Raw genomic sequence first — 21072 nt, forward strand, 5'->3', positions numbered from 1 at the left:
CTTTGCTCTTGCTGTGCCCTCTAACTGAAACACTCTTCACCCAGATCACACAGGGCTTCCTTATTACCTTCAGGTCTTTTCCTAAATGTTTGGGTCTTCACCAATCATTCCACATAGCAATTGCTAACCCTCCCCCCACCTTCCTTCTATATCATTCTTCCTTAACTTTTCTCCATATAACTTTTCACATTTAAATATAATATGCAATTCACTTATTTGTCATCTCACTGCTACCACCACTAACATGTCAACAACATGACAGTGGTGATTTAATATTTTTTGGTCCTTTCTGTGGAACCTAACACTTTTATGTTCCTGAACTCTACATAAACAACTTTCTAAGTTATTTTATGATCTATTTATTTATACACACGTCTTTTATATGTACAATTTTTACTTGACTATCTTCCTTTAAGTCTTCTGCATGAAGGGAATAGATCATCTTCCCTTTGGCAAAAGATTTAATTGGAGGTAGAAAATTCATTGTTGTAGTAACTGGTGAAACAGCCTTTCAAATAATTCTTGGTCTTCAAACATTTTGAAAAATTCATGTTTTCAGGGCTAGCTCAGTCAGCGGAGCGTGTGACTCTTGATGTTCAGATTGTGAGTTCAAGCCCCTTGTGGGGTATAGAGATTCCTTAAATCAATAAAACTTTTTTAAAAATTCATGTTTTCTGGGGTGCCTGGGTGGTTCAGTTGGTTAAGCATTGGCTCAGGTCATGATCTCATAGTTCATGAATTTGAGCCCCACGTTGGGTTCTATGCTCTCAGCGTGGAGCCAGCTTCAGATCCTCTGTTCCCCCCTCTCACTGCCCCTCCCCTGCTCTCTTTCTATTTCTCAAAAATAAATAACATTAAAAAAAATTCATGTTTTCTATATCCCTATAGGATGACAAATTTCGTTGAGGCTGTTCTGTAGTCAATATTCATTTGGATTGTATAATTGTGTAATGTTCAAGTACCCTGTAGAATTATATCAGCTGTCTAAATAAAGTACCCATTTGTGAATAGCGTGTACTATATTATTTAAAACCTAAAAGTACAACTTCTATGAAAAAGATCCAGTTCAATGATTTTTGTCATTTGATTTCACTGAATTAAAATTGTACTACTTTCTTAAATCTGTTTTTTAAACATTTAATTTAGATAAAAACCAAACTCCCATCATTGTAATGAATAAATCTATATCATTGCTTCCAATTACTCTTTAGCCTACCAACTCTGCCATTTGTTGGTGTGATTTCTTTTTTTTTTTAATTCAATTTATTTAAACTAAAAAAAGGAAAAACCATTCACCCATTTCTCCTACATACACAGCCCTAACCCCATCTCTGGCAACCACCAATCTATAAGCTTGATGTTTATTCATTTATTTATTTATAGATTCTAGATATAAGAGAGCTCATGCAGTATTTGTCTTTGTCTGACTTATTTCACTTCTCATAATGTCCTCAAGGACCATCCATGTTGTCACAAATGGCAAGATTTCATTCTTTTTTTATGGCAGAATAATATTTGTGTGTATATGCATACATACATACACACACACATACCACATTCACTTTTTCCATTCATCCATCAGTGGACCCAAGTTGTTTGCATATCTTGACTATTGTAAATAATGCTGAAAGTAACATACAGGTGCACGTATCTTTTTGAGTTAGTGTTTCATTTTCTTTACATAAATTCCCAGAAGTGGAATTGCTGGGTCATGGTAGTTCTATTTTTAATTTTTTGAGGAACCTCCATACTGTTTTGCACAGGGCTGCACAGTCTGCATTCCCACCAATAGTTCCCTTTTCTTCACATCACTTGTTATTTCTAGTCTTTTTGATAATAGCTATTTTAACTGGTATAAGGGGATCTCTCATCATGGTTTTTTTTAAATGCTTATTTATTTTGAGAGAGAGAGAGAGTGCATCTACAGGGGAGGGGCAGAGAGAGGGAGACAGAGAATTCCAAGCAGGCTCCACACAGCGTGGAGCCCAGTGTGGGGTTTAATCCCACAATTGCGAGATCTCATCCTGAGCCAATATCAAAAGTCAGTCAGTCAACCAACTGAGCCACCCAGGCACCCCTCTCATTATGGTTTTGATTTGCATTTTCCTAATGATTAATGATATAATGCATCTTTTCACGTACCTGTTGGACATTGGTATTCATGGTATTCATGTACCTTTGAACATTGAATTGAGGGTCTCACTTGTGCTGGCCATATTTCAAGTACTTAATAGCTATTTGTGGCAAGTGGCTATCAAGTTAGAGAGTACAAATCTAATCCAATATATTTGGGTTCTTAAATAAATGCTTTAAGTGATTGAAGAAGGTCAAATATACATATCCCTATTTTTGTGATATTCACATAGGAATTGTTACTTTACTTTCAGAATAACTAGAGTTATACTGCCTTATTAGTCTTCCACTTATATATTTATAAGTGCTGTGCAGAATATTGATTTCCTTTATAATGCACTGATTCTTTTCCTTCTTCTCAGTCAACCTAGTTGGCTCATTCCTCAAACTGTTTTATTAAATGTTCACAAAGTCCCATGGGGCGCCTGGGTGGTTCAGTCGGTTAAGCATCCCACTTCGGCTCAGGTCATGATCTCACGGTTCATGGGTTCAAACCCTGCGTCGGGCTCTGTGCTGACAGCTCAGAGCCTGGAGCCTGCTTTGGATTCTGTGTGTGTGTCTCTCTCTCTCTGCCCCCCCCCCCCACTGTGTCTGTCTCTCTCTCAAAAACAAATAAAAACAGGGGTGCCTGGGTGGATCAGTCGGTTAAGCATCCAACTTTAGCTCAGGTCATGATCTCACAGTTCGTGAGTTCAAGCCCCACGTCGGACTCTGTGCTTGACAGTTCAGAGCCTGGAGCCTGCTTCCAATTCTCTGTCTCCCTCTCTCTCTGCCTCTTCCCTGCTAATGCTCTCTCTCTCAAAAATGAATAAACATTAAAAAAAATTGTTTTAATGAATAAACACATTTAAAAATTTTTAAAACTAAGTTCACGAAGTCCCAATTGGTACCATGATATATAGAATAAAAGTACAAAATACAAAAGATTACATTTAAAACAAATTTCTGAAATTCAGGTGTTCAAGTAGGTGTTGCTCTTCAAAATAGTCCTACTGCTTGGGAAGTTTTGTGCATACTCCTAACATTGCTGCCATCAACTGAAATGTTTTATTGCAGTTTCTCTTATGGAATTCTTTCTCATTCATTCTGGGTAAGCAGTACAGCACAGTCTTCTGAGAGTATTAGATTAGTTTGATATCCACAGGTGCCAGGGTTAGGACTTCAACATATCTTTGGGGAGTCACAATTCGTAACAAGCATGCATTCTGAAATCAGACTGGGTTTGAGTCTTGTGCTACCACTAATATCATATTATACAGTATATGTATAGTACTTAGAAATATGCTTGTCACATAGTACTCAACAAATCTTATCCTTTTTCTTCAAGATCCAACTCAAACATCGTCTTATGAAGCCATCCCCCACTATCCCCTAATTTATTCAAAACGTTTATTGAACATTTACTCAGGCTATGCACTAATATTCAGAAATAGGCTTATGAGGAGAAACAGCTAATACACAAGTAAATAAGTTGATAATTATATGAAGTGTGAAAGAAATGAGTGTGCACTTCAGCAATCAGTAACATGAAGACTAGTTTTAATTTTTATGATTTTTGTTTCAAGTTTTAAGTTGTAGAGTTTAAATTCTAGTTTGTTAACATACAGTATAGTACTGGTTTCAGGAGTAGATCCCAGTGATTCAACACTCACATATAACACCCAGTACTCATCCCAACAAGTACCCTCCTTAATGCCCATCACCATTTACCCATCCACCACCCACCTCCCTCCGACAACCCTCAGTTTATTCTCTGCAGTTAAGAGTCTCTCTCTTATGGTTTGCCTCCCTCTTTTCATTTTCTTTCCCCATGTTCACTGTTTTGTTTCTTAAATTCCACATATGAGTGAAGTCTAGTTTTAATTTTTTTTTAATGTTTATTTATTTTTGAGAGAGACACAGAGACAGAGACAGAGACAGAGCACGAGCAGGGGATGAGCAGAGAGAGAGGGAGACACAGAATCCAAAGCAGGCTTCAGGCTCGGAGCTGTCAGCACAGAGCCCAATGCGGGGCTGGAACTCACAAACCGTGAGATCATGACATGAGCTGAAGTCGGACATTTAACTGACTGAGCCACCCAGGTGCCCCAAGTGATGTCTAGTTTTAAATACTTACAATGTTTTTTAACTGTATTTTTTCACAGTTCTTGGGATGCTTTATATATTAAGTACTTGGAAATATTTCTGAAGTATTTCTTCAGGTGTAACCACAGATAACCTCAATAAGGCTTCAGTTACATGCGTATAGCAGATTTGTCCCCAGTGGAGATATTTACAGAAATATTCCATCAAGTATGAAAGGGAAAACACTCAATTATACAATTGTATATACAATATACAAGTATATTAGTAATGGCTAATATACTTGTCAAAGAGGTATTAAAAGTAGTAGTTTGGAATATAGACTCTGGAACCAGACTTCCTTGGCTCCTGTTGCAGCTTTGCCACTTTCTAGCTTGGGTACCCTTGTTTTAATTTTTTTTAATGTTTTATTTTATGTTTGAGAGAGAGAAAGAGCAGGCAAGTGAGTGAGCAGGGGAGGGGCAGGGAGAGAGGGAGACAGAATCTGAAGCAGGCTCCAGCTCTGAGCTGTCAGCACAGAGCCTGATGCAGGGTTTGAACCCATGAACCGTGAGATCATGACCTGAGCTAAGGTCGGATGCTTAACCGACTGTGTCACCCAGGTGCCCCAGCTTATGTACTCTTGTTAAGTAACTTACCTCCCTTTGTCTCCTCAGATGATTTATCCTCACTAGTAGTAATGCCATATAAATATGTGTCAAATGAAAACGAGATAAATAAATCAGGCACACTATATACTTAGCTTGAACTTTTAAAAAGAAAACACTATCCATCACCATCATTAGAAGAAATTAAGTGTCCTAAGAATATCATTTTTACTTAGAGTTTCAGCAAACAGATGTTTTGGCAGAATTGAGTGAGACTTGACAGGTGTTAATATGAATCCTGGAGGACTGTGTATTTTTTATTCTCATAACAAAATAAGTATTATTTGGAATTGCTTGTTTTGTTTAAATTTCATGTTTTTTGTTTTTTGTTTTTTTAATTTGGAGCTAAAGGTTCCTGAAAATGCAGTTGAGTCCATGGAAGTTTTTTACATTTGTTTTGCTTTTCCCAGATACCATCACAGTATAGCCACCATAATACATCATCTACATTAACTACCTATGGTATTGCATCTAAAACCCACCACTCTAATTGTCCCTGGTACCCCTTCCTGTCCAAACCTCTCCCTTAGACTGAGGAGTGACAGAGCTATTCAGGTTCTATAAGAAGCAAAGAAATTATGTTACTAAAAATTTGGAAAAGCTTGTAGGGTATTCCAGGAAGGTGTTGGTATGTAATATATTACTCAAAAATTTAGTGGCGTAAAATGATAATATCCATTTTGTTATCTCTCATGGGTTCTGTGTGTTCAGAATGTGAGAAAGGCTTAGCTGGTCAGTGCTGGCTCAGGATCTCTCCCGTGGTTGCAGTTCAACAGTAGCTGGGACTGGGAAGAGGGATAGCTGGAGCAGCTGGGGGCTGGGCAGAAACTCTCTCTCTTTCCCTCCCTCCCTTTCCAGGTCATCTCAGGCTCTCCATGTGAGGTCTCTCACTCTGGGCTAGCTTGAGTTCCTCACACACAGCAAGGCCACCTCAGGACAGTCAGGCTGCTTACATGGAGCCTGAGGTATTCCAGAACAAGTATTTCAGGGAACAGGGTAGAAAGTGCTTTTTCTTTTGATTACTTAGCCTTGGAAGTCACATACTGTCACTTCTCCCATACTCTCTTGATCCAGTCAGGAAAGCCTGTCTCAATGAGAGGAGTGCCAAAGTCACATGTAAGAAGAGCTCTTGTGATAGGAGACGTGATGATAGGCATTTGGAAAATGCCATCTGCCACATAGGAGTGAATAGATCTACTTACATTTGTGTATATCTGTATACATATCATTAGTTCATCTGGAATATGCAGTGGGTGGTGCACTGGACACAGGCAAGTTATCGGCACCAATATAACATGTACATAAGTAAACAAGTTGAAAAAAACCTATTCCAGAAAAGCAGTTTTTAGAGAGTGTTTTATAATTGAGTTTAGATTCAGGCCCTATCCCTTACCGTATCTTGGGTGTATCAGATTTCGGAGTCACTGGTGACTCTGAATACAAAGAGATTTCCAAGTGCTCTTTCAATTGCTTTCAATGTGTTTTATGTGGTATGTTTTCTTCTAATACTTTGAAAAATGGCAATTCCTAGGAACATATATGTTAGTGCTCAGCCAAAATGTTAAATTAGCCATAATACACCATTATACAATATCTTAACTATCTTAAATAGTTAAGAGATTATTAAATTGGGCTAGTTTCATAGACTGATAACAAGGAGCAGTAAAAGAATTGCGTATTAGAAACCAAAGGCATTTGGGTTTATTAGAACCATGTACTGATTCAGCCGTAGTAGGAATACCATATTAAAACTGATCATGGACACAAAATATCGACTGGATAGAGAATTCTTTTTTATTTTGAAAAAATATGCTCCAAAATTATTGATGGTTTGTTTCATTTTATAGTTTTGTAATGTTTGGAGTTTAAAGAACTGTGTGCCTGGGTGGCTCAGTCAGTTAAGTGTCCAACCATGATCTTTCAGTTCATGAGTTCAAGCCCTGTGTTGGGCTCTGGGCTAACAGCTCAGGGTCTGGAGCCTGCCTCAGATTCTGTCTCCTCTCTCTGTGCCTCCTTCTCTTGCACTCTGTCTCTCTCTGACTCTCGAAAATAAATAAACGCATTAAAAAAAATTGTTTTAAAGGAATATATATTACTTTCATATTCAGAAAAAAAAACACAAAAACTTAGGATATATCCAGGGGAGTGTATATACTGTATATTTATACTGGGAGCAATATACTGTAAAATTTTAGGAACCTCAATTTTTTTTCTTTTGTTCCAAAGGTAATTGGAGATGATGATTTTCTCTAATTACTCTTTCTGCAGTATGGATGCATTTAAATCTCTGCTTGCCAGAGGCACTGAGGCCAACCACATAATGCAACACTGAGACAGGAAGGTATTCATAATACCTTACTCTGCCAAACACCTGTTCAGATCCACCCCACTTTTCTTAGTTTGAAAAAGCTGGACTAAAAACAACACCCCCCCCCAAAATCTAACCATAAAAAATTAAAGTTAAAACATTTTGTAGAAATGTAACCCTTTTTCATAACAATATGTATTAAAATTTACCACTTGGGGCGCCTGGGTGGCTCAATTGGTTGAGCGTCTGACTTTTGCTCAGGTCACGATCTCGCGGTTCGTGAGTTTGAGCCCCGCGTCGGGGTCTGGGCTGATGGCTCAGAGCCTGGAGCCTGCTTCCGATTCTGTGTCTCCCTCTCTCTCTGCCCCTCCCCCGTTCATGCTCTGTCTCTCTCTGTCCCAAAAATAAATAAACATTAAAAAAAAAAAGTGTTTAAAATTTACCACTTAACGCTGACTCACCTACAGAACAGATTTGCATGTAATTTAGTTAATAAATCATTGATTTTCAAATATAACAGGATATTAATAGTAATTCTCTCTAAGTGGTGACATTATAAGGCTTTTTGCTTCTCAGTATCTGCTACATGTTTTGAAATTTTTGATGTTATAATTAGAGAAAATAAACATTAAAAAAACTTTATTACTTATTTTTGAGAGACAAAGACAGAATGTGAGCAGGGGAGGGACAAAGAGAGAGAGAGGGAGACACAGAATCCAAAGCAGGTTCCAGACTCTGAGCTGTCAGCACAGAGCCCAACACGGGGCTCGAACCCATGAGCTGTAAGATCATGACCTGAGCCGAAGTGGCATGCTTAACCAACTGAGCCACCCAGGAGCCCCGAGAAAATAAACATTAAATATGATTTATTTTCAGGAAACGTTTTCAATCACAAAAATATCATGTTTCAAAAACTACTTAAATTTCTCCTTGGAAGGAATACCTAGTTAGTGCTTTAAGATTGCCATTAGTTTCTGACACTTTTTAATTGTCTTCATACCTCAAACAAATATAAAAAATAATGAACCAAAAATCACACACATGAAGCGTTAACCTTATTAAGTTGCTTTATTTAAGTGGATTTTTACAAGACAGAATATTCTTTGTTTTGGAGATCAACTCAAACTACATCGACCTTGTTAACCTGGCATCCGTGGGCTGTATCTAGTGGTTAGCATCCAGTGACCTGCCAGAAATAGGCACCAACTATCAATCTGTAATGTCACCAGAAACTTGGTATTTCAAATCTAGGTCTAAGCTGAAGCTCCAAATGCAGCAGCAGAGCTCCAGACACTCTGGTTTATGGGAGAGTGAGAATATGTGTCTGAAAGGATGTACTCAGGAGAGTTATACAAGAGATTCATTCATGATAGATGAAGAGACCCGATAGAAAGCACGTAGGCCAGAGGGGAAATTTGAGGACTAAAATAAATTTTGCCATAGTGGAAAGAGCAGGACCAAACCATTTTTTCTGAACATATGGCACAATTTCTAAGGGAAATTGGGAATCTTTGGGCAGAAGAAAAACATTGTATAGATTTGGTAGGAAAGTTATTAAGTCACTCTGGAGTTTTGAAAAGAACCATTCTTTAACTACTTGTTCTCCACACAAATCCATTTAGTCATTCGAGATTTCCCAATTAGAGTAGAATATATATTGACATAGGAATTTACACGTAATCGTTTTCAGACTGGTCACATTCAGATTTGGAGATACATATTCTTTGCTAGAACCACATGCAAAAAAAGTTGGAAGAAGTAGCCAGTCACTTGTCCTGCACCTCCCCTACCCTCATCTCGGCTCCCTGAGCGTGTGTATCTTCTATGGGCAGTGGAGCTTCAAAGGTGGATTATCAGAGCACTTTCCTAACCTTACACGGTGGAGGCTGTTCTGTCCAGCAGTTAAAATGGGCTTTGGAGAGACCTGAGACCTTTATACATGCCCCGCCCCCCTCGCCCTCCCTAACTGTGCTGGCTAAGAAAGATAAGGCAGGAATTAAGTTTTATCAGGTAAACCAGAATCACACAGAGACAGGAATAATCCCCCACACTCTTCAGCTCTTTCCTTTCCTTTCTTCATGCTTTACTAAACCACTCTAGAGGCAATGAAAAAAAAACAAGGAGCAAGAAATGAAAGGACCATGCTGAGCAAAGAGGGAGGAAACATTCAAAAACACAGGCAAAGTTAGAGGAAAACTATAAAAATTCCTCTGTTGAAAGGAGTATATCAAAATGCCATCAAGGTCTTGGAATGAATTTCAGACAGTGTAAGTCCATCAGAGAATAAACGTTTGAATGCTTTACAGGTCAAGTCCCAGAAACTCATACTTTGATTCATACTTTGACTTGTTTGCCCTGTCTACACAGAAACCAGCATATAATTGTAGAAAAGATATTACTTAATACAAATATTAAATCACCTGCACTTTGTTTTCTATCATTTTTCTCACAATTCTTCTGATGGCATCTGTTGGAAAGACACTAAGTCTAGCTCATGAGGCTAAAAGAGTTTTTTACTCATAATATCTTTCTCCAATCTGTACATTTTTGTAAGTAGATCTGCACATAGAAAAAGTAAAAGGACATAAGAACAAAGCTCTTTACAGTTGAAGCCTTATGGTAGTTTCTGAATGATTAAAAAGCAGCAGAGAGAGCACCACAGTATATTAATTATTAATTCTCTGGTATCTAAAGATCCCACTTTTTCATATGCCCCTCATACCTTCCAGTCCCCACACCTCCAAGGAGATAATGTATTACAAATTTTCTAGAATTAGCCGCTTTAAAATCTATGTCAAAACACAGAGGACAGAGTTGTATTTCCTTCAGTGATAGAATTAACTTGCATATAGGTTCTTCTTGATTCCTAGTTCTCCCTATGACATCTTTGTAATTTATCATATTCTTACAGGAGGAAGAGCACTTAATAAACCCAGCCTAAAATAGGAGTCTCCCTAGATAGATTCCTTTTAGAAATGTATAAATAAAAATTCTACCACATGCCAACTTTTCAAAACTCTCAATAATTGTAATGAATATAAATATAAATTCATTTTATAAACATAATATGTTTTTCTTTTTATTTATTCTTTTAATGTTTATTTATTTTGAGAGAGAGAGAGAAGGTGAGAGCACATGTGTGCGAGTTGGGGAGGGGCAGAAAGAGATAGAGAGAGAGAGAGAGACAGAATTCCAAGCAGGTTCTGGCTGTCAGCATAGAGTGCTATGTGGGGCTTGATCTCACATGACCGTGAGATCATGACCTTAGTCAAAATCAAGAGTTGGACGCTCAACCAACTGAGTCACCCAGGAGCCCCAATTTTTCTTTTTAAATATCTCCTTATTTATACATAGTCATTTAATGAAACTATCAACTCTTTTATTTTTTTTTTTCAAATCTATTAATTTTAATAAGACTTTGCTAATATTTCTTCCCATTCAATGTACTAAATGATACAGAAGAAGAATACCAGAAATAAAAAGCTAGGGGGGAAAAATTGTTGGAGAACCATGAAATTAGATAATTTTTTTAAAAAGTAGGTCAACTGAGGGGTGTCTGGGTGGCTCAGTCATCTAAGCATCCAACTTCAGCTCAAGTCATGATCTCATAGTTTGTGAGTTTGAGCCCTGCATCAGGCGCTGTGCTGACAGCTCAGAGTCTGGACCCTGCTTCAGATTCTGTGTCTCCCTCTCTCTCTGCCCTTCCCCCAGTCATGCTCTGTCTCTCTCAAAAATAAATAAACATTCAAAAAATTTTTTTTAATTAAAAAATGGGTTAACTGAAATCTTAGTAAGTACAGTTTTTCTGGAAATATGTTACTCTTATTATGAAATACTACTGATTTACTGACATCTACCCTACAGGCCATTTTAGTAACATTGAAGTTATGACATCAGGCTGTTGCCGGCAGTAGATATGGTAGTCCTTGATGTACTTGTTATCTACTAATATGTAAGAAGTTACCACAAAACAGTGGCTAAAATAACAAATGACAAATAACAGGCATCTTTATCTCACAGTTTCTGTGGATCAAGAATCCGAAAGTGGTTTTGCTGGGTGCCCTGGCTCAAGGCCTTTCACAAGGATGCAGTCAAGGTGATGTCCAGGGCTGCTTTCATCTCGAGGCTCCACCAGGAGAGCATCAGATTCTAAGCTCACTGATGTTGGCAGGGTTCAGTTCCTGGCTGGCCCTGCTTGCTCTGGGAGGCCTTCCATAGGGCAGAGCAACCACAGCAACTTGCTTCATCAGAACGAGCAAGCAGAAAATCCAGAAAGAGAGAATATTAGCCAAATGGAAGTCGGTCTTTTATTACCTAATTTCAGAAGTGACATCACATCACTACTGATATATTCTATTCTTTAGGAGCAGGTCACTAGGTTTAGTCCACGCTCCAATAGAGGAGATGGCACCAAATGTGTGAATACCAGGAGGCGCAGATCTTTGGGAGACATTTGAGAGACTGCCTTCCACCCCTGCCATAGGAAATTCTTTATAACTCCAGAGCTTTTTCACGCTGCAGTATTTTTGGATAACCATTTCCAAAGGTTTTATTTGAATAAATTGTCTATTTTGTATTCTGAAATGTTAAAGAAAAAAAAAGTATTTTGAAATACTTTTTTATATACATTTTAAAACAGTTGCCTAGTTTTCACATGTAAGTGATATATCTGAACACTTGATATATTAAAACACTTTCTTGGCTAACCAAAATTAAAGGGAGTCAGAAGGAGGAAAAATTAGATAAATAAATAAATAAATAAATAAATAAATATTAAATAAGTATATATATATGTATGTGTGTTTGTATATATATATACATATACATATATATATTTTTTTTAAATATGCTTCAGTCTTGACCTAGACAGTATCATAGAATGTAGCTTCTTTGACACATCTATCATTCAATCTCTCCCATTTTACAAATAAATTAAGGTAAAGAACAGTTATAGTTGGACAGTAAAATTGTTTCCAAAAAAATAAGTAAATCCACAAAAAAGTCCAGTCAATTCTTTAAAATTTTTCTCTTCTGTACTGGGTCAAGCATTCTCAACCAGATATTTTTCTGTACTTATTGATGTCAAAACTTGACACCTATGTGCATTTTTCTATAGACAGAACTAATAGCATTCATGAGATTTTTTTTTAACGTTTATTTATTTTTGAGAGAGACAGGAGTGAGTAGGGGAGGGGCAGAAGAGAAAGGGTCCAAAGCAGGCTCCACACTAACTGCAGAGAGCCCAATGCAGGACTTGAACTCAGGAAACAATGCCATCATGACTTGAACTGAAGTCAGATGCTCAACTAACTAAACTACCCAGCTATCACAAAAACATTCATGAGATTCTCAACAGACAAAGAACCATTGCCCTAGGCAACAAAAATTTATGCACTAAATTCTCATATGGAGCCTCATGAATTTATTGGATTTATTGGATTTTTTTAAACTGTTTCATCAATGTAACTAGTGTTGGTCTCCACATTCATTCAACAAATATTTGTTGAATATCTACTAGATTTGAGCCACAATTCTAGGTAAAGGAAATATAAGTCCCATTCTTAAGGAGCTCACACTTCTTGGGGCAGACAATAAACACACTAATATAGACAATATTGGATGTGATAGCTTTGTGGAAAAAATAAGCAGGATATACCTGAATCATTTGAAGCATTAATAGATATATGCAGTTCATCTTAAATCAGTCTCTGATTTAAAACCTTTTACACAATAAAGTACACTCAATTCAGTACAGCAGTTATTTATTACACACTTACTAGGGGCTAGGCACTATGCTAGATGCTAGGGAGGCAGAGATGATTATTTCCTCTAGGAATCTCTCTGGGCTGGATTAGGGTTTCCCCTTTTGTGAGCATAAACTAATGTGAGCATACCTTTAATTGGGTAGTCCCCAATTAAAGTCCCATCTGTTTTAGTGTGTCTCTTTCCTTCTTGGCTTGTGAACTGTTTGGGAGCAAGACCAACCTTTCATTATTTTCTGAATCCCAAATGCTTGGGGCTTAGCAGGAGTTCAATAAATGCTTATTGACCCACACTTGAGGAGACAGGCTAACAGTGGAGGGATTGCACATACCCCAAAACCTTCTATAAATTCTGCCTTAAGCAGTAAAATATAGAGTGGCATTTTTCTTTTAGGTTCCAGGCAAAATCAATGAGTGTCATTGATATGAGATCTGATACTGATGTGGTTTGAAGTGTTGGGTTCAGACTCTGTGTCTCCATCTATCTCTGCCTCTCCCCTCTCCCTCTCAAAATAAACATTAAAAAATTTAAAAAAACATTAAGACAATTGGGTGTTCTCAGAGGACTGTCACTCTGCTGTCTCAAGAACTTGTCAATGGGTTTTAAGTTGCAAGGAAACTTAATTTTCCACTTGCTTCTTTCCCACATCATTGCCCCTTGAAGAATTTTGACCCTTAAATCTTTAAGGTTGTTAAGGTTGGAAGGTCACATCTTCTGTAACTTCTTGCTGAATAGGAGCAAAGAAATGTCCCTACCTTTGGGTCAACATTGGTCAGTTGGGCGTTTATATATGTAGGAGTTACAAAAGGCAGAAGCAGCTGAATCCAAGGAAGACACATGTATGGGGCTTCCTAAGTGGAAAGGATCATCTGTCAACTTGAAATTATGGCAGTGAAGGAGTCTCGGCACCAAGTGGAGAGACCTGGGAGGAAACAGCAAAGTATGATTAGAATAGCAAAAAGACAAAGAAGCCCAAATAAAAGTCCTTTGGTAGTTGACAAAAATCTTCCTCCAGTCCAGGAGTTTAACCAATCATTAGACAAAAGAGAGGAATAATTTAAAGTACTAATTTGAGTACTCATGTCAGTTAGAAATCCAGAAATATTTTTGTGGTTACCTGAAATGTATGCAGAGCATACAATGATAGCACAAGTTCCACCTTGTGCAGCAGTTAAAACATCTAATGCCATTGTATTTTGTAAAACTGCTTTACGCATTTGTGTTACTTCAGTATTTAATAGGAAGTGCTATGTTGAATGTCACTGAGGGCTTTGACTGTGTCTTATTAAGAGCTTCCATGTGCCAAACAACATCCTCCACTCTCAAAGAGGGAACAAAGATGAATGCTAGGTGGTCATACCAATAAAACACAGAATGTATCCATCATTGTTTTAAATTTCGGAGGTTGCTGGGTTGGTAATGGCTTTAATAATGCATCCATGAATCTAGGCAAAACCCAGAGTGTAGCAGCCTACCCAGCCTGGGGGAAGCTATGGCCACAAATTAGAGCCACATAGTCTTTGGGGCCCATTAGGAGGCAGCCATCTAATTTTGGGTCTCCTTGAACTGCAGTTAGGATATCAAAGTCCATTTGGTTTTGGAGAGCCATCTTTTGAATTTTGGGGTAACTGCATGTCAGCCTTAGTTAAAGGTGGTCACTGTATGCTTGGTTAAAGCCTCTATTTGCAATTTTCTATCAATAGAGGTAGTGCTGGGGCGCCTGGGTGGCTTGGTCGGTTAAGCGTCCGACTTCGGCTCAGGTCATGATCTCACGGTCCATGAGTTCGAGCCCCGCGTCGGGCTCTGTGCTGACAGCTCAGAGCCTGGAGCCTGCTTCCGATTCTGTGTCTCCCTCTCTCTCTGACCCTACCCCATTCGTGCTCTGTCTCTCTCTGTCTCAAAAATAAAATAAACGTAAAAAAAAAAAAATAGAGGTAGTGCCTGGGACAAATATGGCTTAGGGATAAAACCATCAAGAAGCCCTCTTCATCAGACACCTAGCCTTAACAATATCCTTATTATGAGGAATCACTGGCAAATGGGAGAAGACTTATTTCGGGAGATAAGGACATCCACAAGTGTATCCCCAAGTGCATAAGGAAAGTGGGATTGTCTCCATTATCCATTATCTTCACAACTCCATGGAGTCGTGTATGCTCTGGCTTTTAAGGAACAATTTTGTCATTCCAGCCACACAGAATTGGCCAAGGTGCTAGTTGAGTTACACAATTGTTGGAGAATCCATTCCATTTTCCAGCTGTTCAAATAATCATCTGCTCATGGGGTCCTGTTATTATTACCACAGACTAACAAGCACAAAGGTTGTCTATACATTAGCTATTGTGGCAGTTTCTCTGAAGTTTACCACAAGTTGTCTAGCTTAGGCAAACAATAAACATTCAAAGACAATTAGAACTAGAATTTAACAACCGCAAAGATGTGTTATCGAAATTTTTTGTTCTTTCTAAAATCACCCTTATTTCCAGATGTAGCCAAATTAGGACTAATTTGTTTGAAAATCAGGTCCAATTTTTAACAAGCTTAGCCTAATTACTTACATAAGTTCAGGAAGAGTAGCGATTGGCCATATGGATCCTTTAAAATCTGCTTTGCTGGAACCTTTTATAAGGAATCCAGATTGAACTTTTACTAGCCTCTCTAGGCCAGAAGCTAAGCCAGGTACTTGCCATCAGACATGTCTGCAATACCTGTAGATTTGGGCGAATTCCTCTTCAGGAGTTCCCCAGTATATCCTGAGGTTCCTGTACCTGCCAGGAAGTCACCTTCTTTACTCACTTGGTAAGGCTGCTGGGAACTCTCTAAGCAGGGTACCATTAGACCAACATTTCCAAGTGGCTTTATGGCTCCATGTTTCATAAAGTCAACCTTAGTTCTTTAAAGTTGTTTGGTCATATCTGAGTCTATGCATGTCTTGCTCAAATATGACATTCCAGTCAAAGTTCTGGCAAAATAAACAATGTTTCCAATGATGATGTCCTAAGAGAGCAGATTCTTTTTGGACTTATGCAAATGACTATGATTGCCATGGAAGAAAGAATACTCACTGAGACTTTTTTAATTTCAGAGGGTTCAGGCAGAGAGAAAAGTTAAATGCTTTAGTTGGTTCACAAATGAATAATCTATCACATTTCTGTAAGTCACAGACATCTTAAAGTTTCCTCAATCCAGAAGAACATTAGAGAACCAGCAGTGTCTCAAATAAGAGTTACAAAAACTATAATCATTTTTTTTTTCAGTTCATTTAGTCCTATGTTACTAATTTTTGTTTAGTTTGAATGTGGCTTTTTAGTTCTGGAAATTCTGACCCATTCCAGTTTAGATCTTAAAGATATTGAATACCTGTATTTGTCTTAAAAGTCCTTTTGATAAATCTCCTTGAATATAAAAGACATTTTGTAAGAGAATAAGAACAATTATAAATGACAAAAACTCAGAAATGGACATTGTTAAAGATCTAATATGAGAGTTCATTATGATATAATTGACAAGGAAATTCAGTTATTTCTATGACACATAACACTTCAATAATCAGAATATCAAGTGATGACCTTATACCAGAACATATTAAAACTTATGAATTTTGTATATATATAAAAGTTTTAATATATGTATGTATGTATGTATGTATGTATAATTGAACAGTTATAGCATTTACCCAATATAACCTGACTTATTATTTGACAGTGCTTTTCAAGTAACTTAACATACCAAATAAAAAGACCTAATTAGTCAAAAAAAAAAAACCAAAAAACAACTTCATCTACAAATTCATATCTTGGGGACGCTTGTTAAAAAACCCCAGAAAGGGGCGCCTGGGTGGCGCAGTCGGTTAAGCGTCCGACTTCAGCCAGGTCACGATCTCGCGGTCCCTGAGTTTGAGCCCCGCGTCAGGCTCTGGGCTGATGGCTCGGAGCCTGGAGCCTGTTTCCGATTCTGTGTCTCCCTCTCTCTCTGCCCCTCCCCCGTTCATGCTCTGTCTCTGTCCCAAAAATAAATTAAAAAAAAAAACGTTGGAAAAAAAAAAAAAAACCCCAGAAAGTTATAAAGCAGATGCCTAAATAGGATTACAGATCATTATAAAACTTAACTATTTATTTAACCAATGTGGCAATAAGAGATCCAAAAGGCAAATATGTAGGTTATGTAGTTGTTAGCAAAACTTAGCTCCTTTAATATTGAGAAGTTTCAACTAAGTAATCAAAGGCCTGATAAAGATAAAACACAGAAACTGGTTTTACAGGAAGACACAAAAGAAAAAAACTTTGTTTACATTTTCTTATCCAGAGCAGACTAACAAGCCAAGAAAACTTCTTTTTTTTTTTTTTTTTTTAAATAAAGAAAAGGAGAATTTCAAACTTATACCAGTGTACCTTTAAAATCCATTCATTTCAACCTTAGTCCAACCTGGCCATGCATAAAATTCCTTTCCAAAGATGTCCCTTCACAAGCCTTCTACAACTTTACTTTGCACTCAGATTTTGTCCTAAGCCATTTCCCTCCAAACAGCCAGACTCATATAGAACAAAATTACTTTCTTTTACCTTCAGCAAAAATGTATTTTCATTCCTTATATCTTCCTTACACATTTCCTACTATCTACATACAGAGTTGCTTCCCTTATTTCTGTCAGTCTTAACTCTTAGAAACCTTAGTCTGCAGTGAAAACTAAGTAGTAACCAATCGTGAACTGTCACACTAGAATACTTTAGATGGCAAATTTATGGATATGTATAAGTACAAAGTCTGTTTTTCAACAGACTCAAGTATCCTTAGTTTCTCTGCAATGAGAAGTCAAAAGCAGGTAAACCTTTTGCTTAGTAATCAATGCTTTAGCACTTTATTTGGAAATAAGCCTAAATGGGAAAGACTTAGATGTCCAATGAATTCAATCTAATTTATCATCCAAGTAAAACTTTAAAGTTTCAGGTTACCAAAGACTTTGAAAGCTATCTTAACAATTACCCATGAAAACTTTGAGACAGAATTAACCATCATTTTAAGTCATCTTTTGGTGTCAAATTGCAACAGAGATAACACAAGCTTAATTGACATTTAGTAAACTTAGGTAGAATGAAAATTTCATACTTAATGTCAATAACTCTTAAGACATGTGTACCTTAATTAAACCAACAGACTTAAATTAGCTTAAACACTGAATGCGTTCCACCTGTGTCCACTTAAAACTCAATTACTTTGTTCCCCCTTGTCAGTTTTTACCTAGGACACTGGTGAGGAAATCTGAAGTGGGTGGTGTTAAGTCCAGGGGATGCCCTTGGTTCCATGAAAGCAAGGGTAGGAGAAGGAGTCAATGGCACTGGAGGCACCAAGGGTGGTACAAGAGCCAGTTATGCAGACCACACCTAATGTGATGCATAAACAAGGGGGGCAGAAGAGGTGAGGCACTGCCAAAAGAAAGAGAAAGATAGTTCCTGGTTCTAAACCTCCTCAGCTTAGACAGATGAGCAGACGCCATGGTTTTTTTCCACCAAAGTGGAAATATGCAGTCCATGTTGAGCCTGAGAAAACAAGGAATTTCCCAGAAACAAAGAGAGTTTTGGCAGCTGCTTAGGAATATTCCTTAAAGACCATGCTCTGAGGTAGACTAACCACAGTTGGCTCCAACCAAAGCCATTAGCCTGGGAAATGAATGAGGGAGAAGCCCCCATATCAATGAGGAGGAGGAACAGTGAGAGAATCAGCGTCTCCTTTATTAAAGATGGCCTGTTTTTCCTCCAGCAACCTGGATTCTATTAGGAGGCCTATTTAGATAATTATAATCCAATATATTAGGAGGGAATTTACTGGCCTGATTACTGACCAAACATGTTCTGCAAAAGGCACTTAGGTCTGGGTCCTGATTTAGAGTCCTCAAGGCCTGGATCTAGGGTACCTCCATCCATTTGCCCTGTTTCTTACAGAAGAGATCTAACTGTTAGATCCTACTGAGGCCATGCAGTGTTACAGGAGATCACTCTTTTTTTAAATTTTGCAATCTGAATTATTTTCAGTGGGTTAAAAGGCATTCCAAGGGAGAGTCCTTGGAAATTGAAGAAGAGAGAAAGTCCATTACCAAGCCCCCCTCCCCCTGCCCTTGACTCTCAAGTGGTGTCCCATACAGGATATGTCAGAGGTTCCATGGGTCAAACGTCACTGGAGATGTCCCTGAAATGAAAATCGCCATTGGTCACCATCCTGCAGTAAAGGCTCTGAATGTAGGAAGGATGATAGTGTCCCTCTCCTTCCCCACTGCATCTGAGGCTACAGATGTGTATCTGGTAAATGGATTGAAATACCATGCCATACTGTGTCCAAGCATTCCCATGAATGCCATGCTGTGAAGGCCATGTTTTGCCTTGCTTTGCCTTGCTGTGAAGGCCAGGCCATGAAGACCATGAAGAACCTACTGATTTTAACCCAAGGAAAACACAGGAAAATTTTTACAAGGGGAAATTACCCAATTTTGTAGTTTAAGTAGTTAGTAGCAGAGACTGATGGAAAACAGTAAAGACAGAAATCTATCACGGTCTAAGTGACATTCTAAATAAAATATGTAGTCTTCAGGGTGCCTGGGTGGCTCAGTCGGTTGAGTGTCCGACTTCGGCTCAGGTCATGATCTCACAGTTCGTGGGTTCGAGCCCCGCATCAGGCTCTGTGCTGACTGCTTGCTCAGAGCCTGGAGCCTGCTTCAGATTCTGTGTCTCCCTCTCTCTCTGCCCCTCCCCCGTTCACGCTTTGTCTCACTCTGTTTCTCAAAAATAAATAAATGTAAAAAAAAATTAAAAAAATTTTTTTTTAAAATATGTAGTCTTCACAGGCAACTTCTCGAGGAAACAGTCCGTGGTTGGAATTTAATTCAATTGGGACCAGGGACCAGTGTCTCGGGATGTGGAGGGGATCACATTAGACCAATAGGAGGAAGCCTCACATGAGAGTCTGAAGATTGGCAGCCATGCTAGTCGCTTAGGTGGCTGTGGTGTGCCCAAGACAGACGACTTTGTATAAGGACAGAAATGAAGAAAGAGCATCAAGTTTCTGGGTCTTTTTACCATTCTGACCAGGATACTAACCTCCAGCCTCCCCATAGAGTAGCCATGGGCTAGAGGATTGCAGCCTGGGCAATCAACCTGACAGCGTTCCAATAAAGACCATACTCCTTGAAGTGAAAGTAAAGGAAGAGGAAAGAAGAGAAAGTACTCACCAAGTTTGCACCGAGGCCCAGAGTCCAGATGAGAAGACTGAGTCGCTTTGTAGTTGCCAAATAATGTGGTTTGAAGTGTTGGGGTCCAGAGTTGACAGCCAAGAAAGACTTCTTGGGATGTCTTTGGTGCGAGAAGGTGGCTTTATTAAAGCACAGGGACGGGACCTGTGGGCAGAAAGAGCTGCACTTGGGTTGTGAAGAGTGATGTCAGTGTCCCAGGAAATTGAGTCTATAGGTTTCTGGAAGTTTGGCTATTGATAAACTTGCTGTTTTCCTTGTAAATCATTAAGACAGTTGTAAACTGATAGAGACTATGGCCTGCATGACTGTGATCTCTATCAGTTAACTACTTGTTTTTCCTCTAGCAAAGCATGGACATTAAGACAATTGGGTGTTCCCGGAGCAATGTCAGTTTTCTGTCTCAAGGACTTGTCAATGGGCTGTAAGTTGTAAGGAAACTTAATTTTCCATTTGCCTTTGTGTCCTACATCAATACGATGTAAGAAATGTATTTATCATGACCATATGCATTCTTTCCAAGAATAATTGGTTAGAAACACATTGCTATGTTTTATTAACCCAAAATCCTTCTTTATCTTGGGCCTCTCCCGCTTTCCTGACCAGAGTCTGTGCAACAGTTCCACCTATCGTGATACACCTCAACTCTTGTACTGAGACGACCAAGCCATCTGGATGCTGGAGAAAAGAGGACCATGTTATTAAAGGGATGACCGTTGCTTCTGCCTGTTTTGGTGGCAAGTGTTACAAAAAACAAACAAACAACAACAAGAACAAAAAAACACTGATTAAGTTTTAAGATAATTTTACCAAAAAAAAGAATCAGATTCAAATGTCAAGTATTCAGGGAAATAGATAAAAATTCAAATAGAACTGAATTTCTCAAGGTCAATGTGTTCTAT

The sequence above is a fragment of the Panthera uncia genome (genome assembly GCF_023721935.1).
Source record: "Panthera uncia isolate 11264 chromosome B2 unlocalized genomic scaffold, Puncia_PCG_1.0 HiC_scaffold_24, whole genome shotgun sequence".
In the NCBI taxonomy this organism is placed as follows: domain Eukaryota; kingdom Metazoa; phylum Chordata; class Mammalia; order Carnivora; family Felidae; genus Panthera; species Panthera uncia.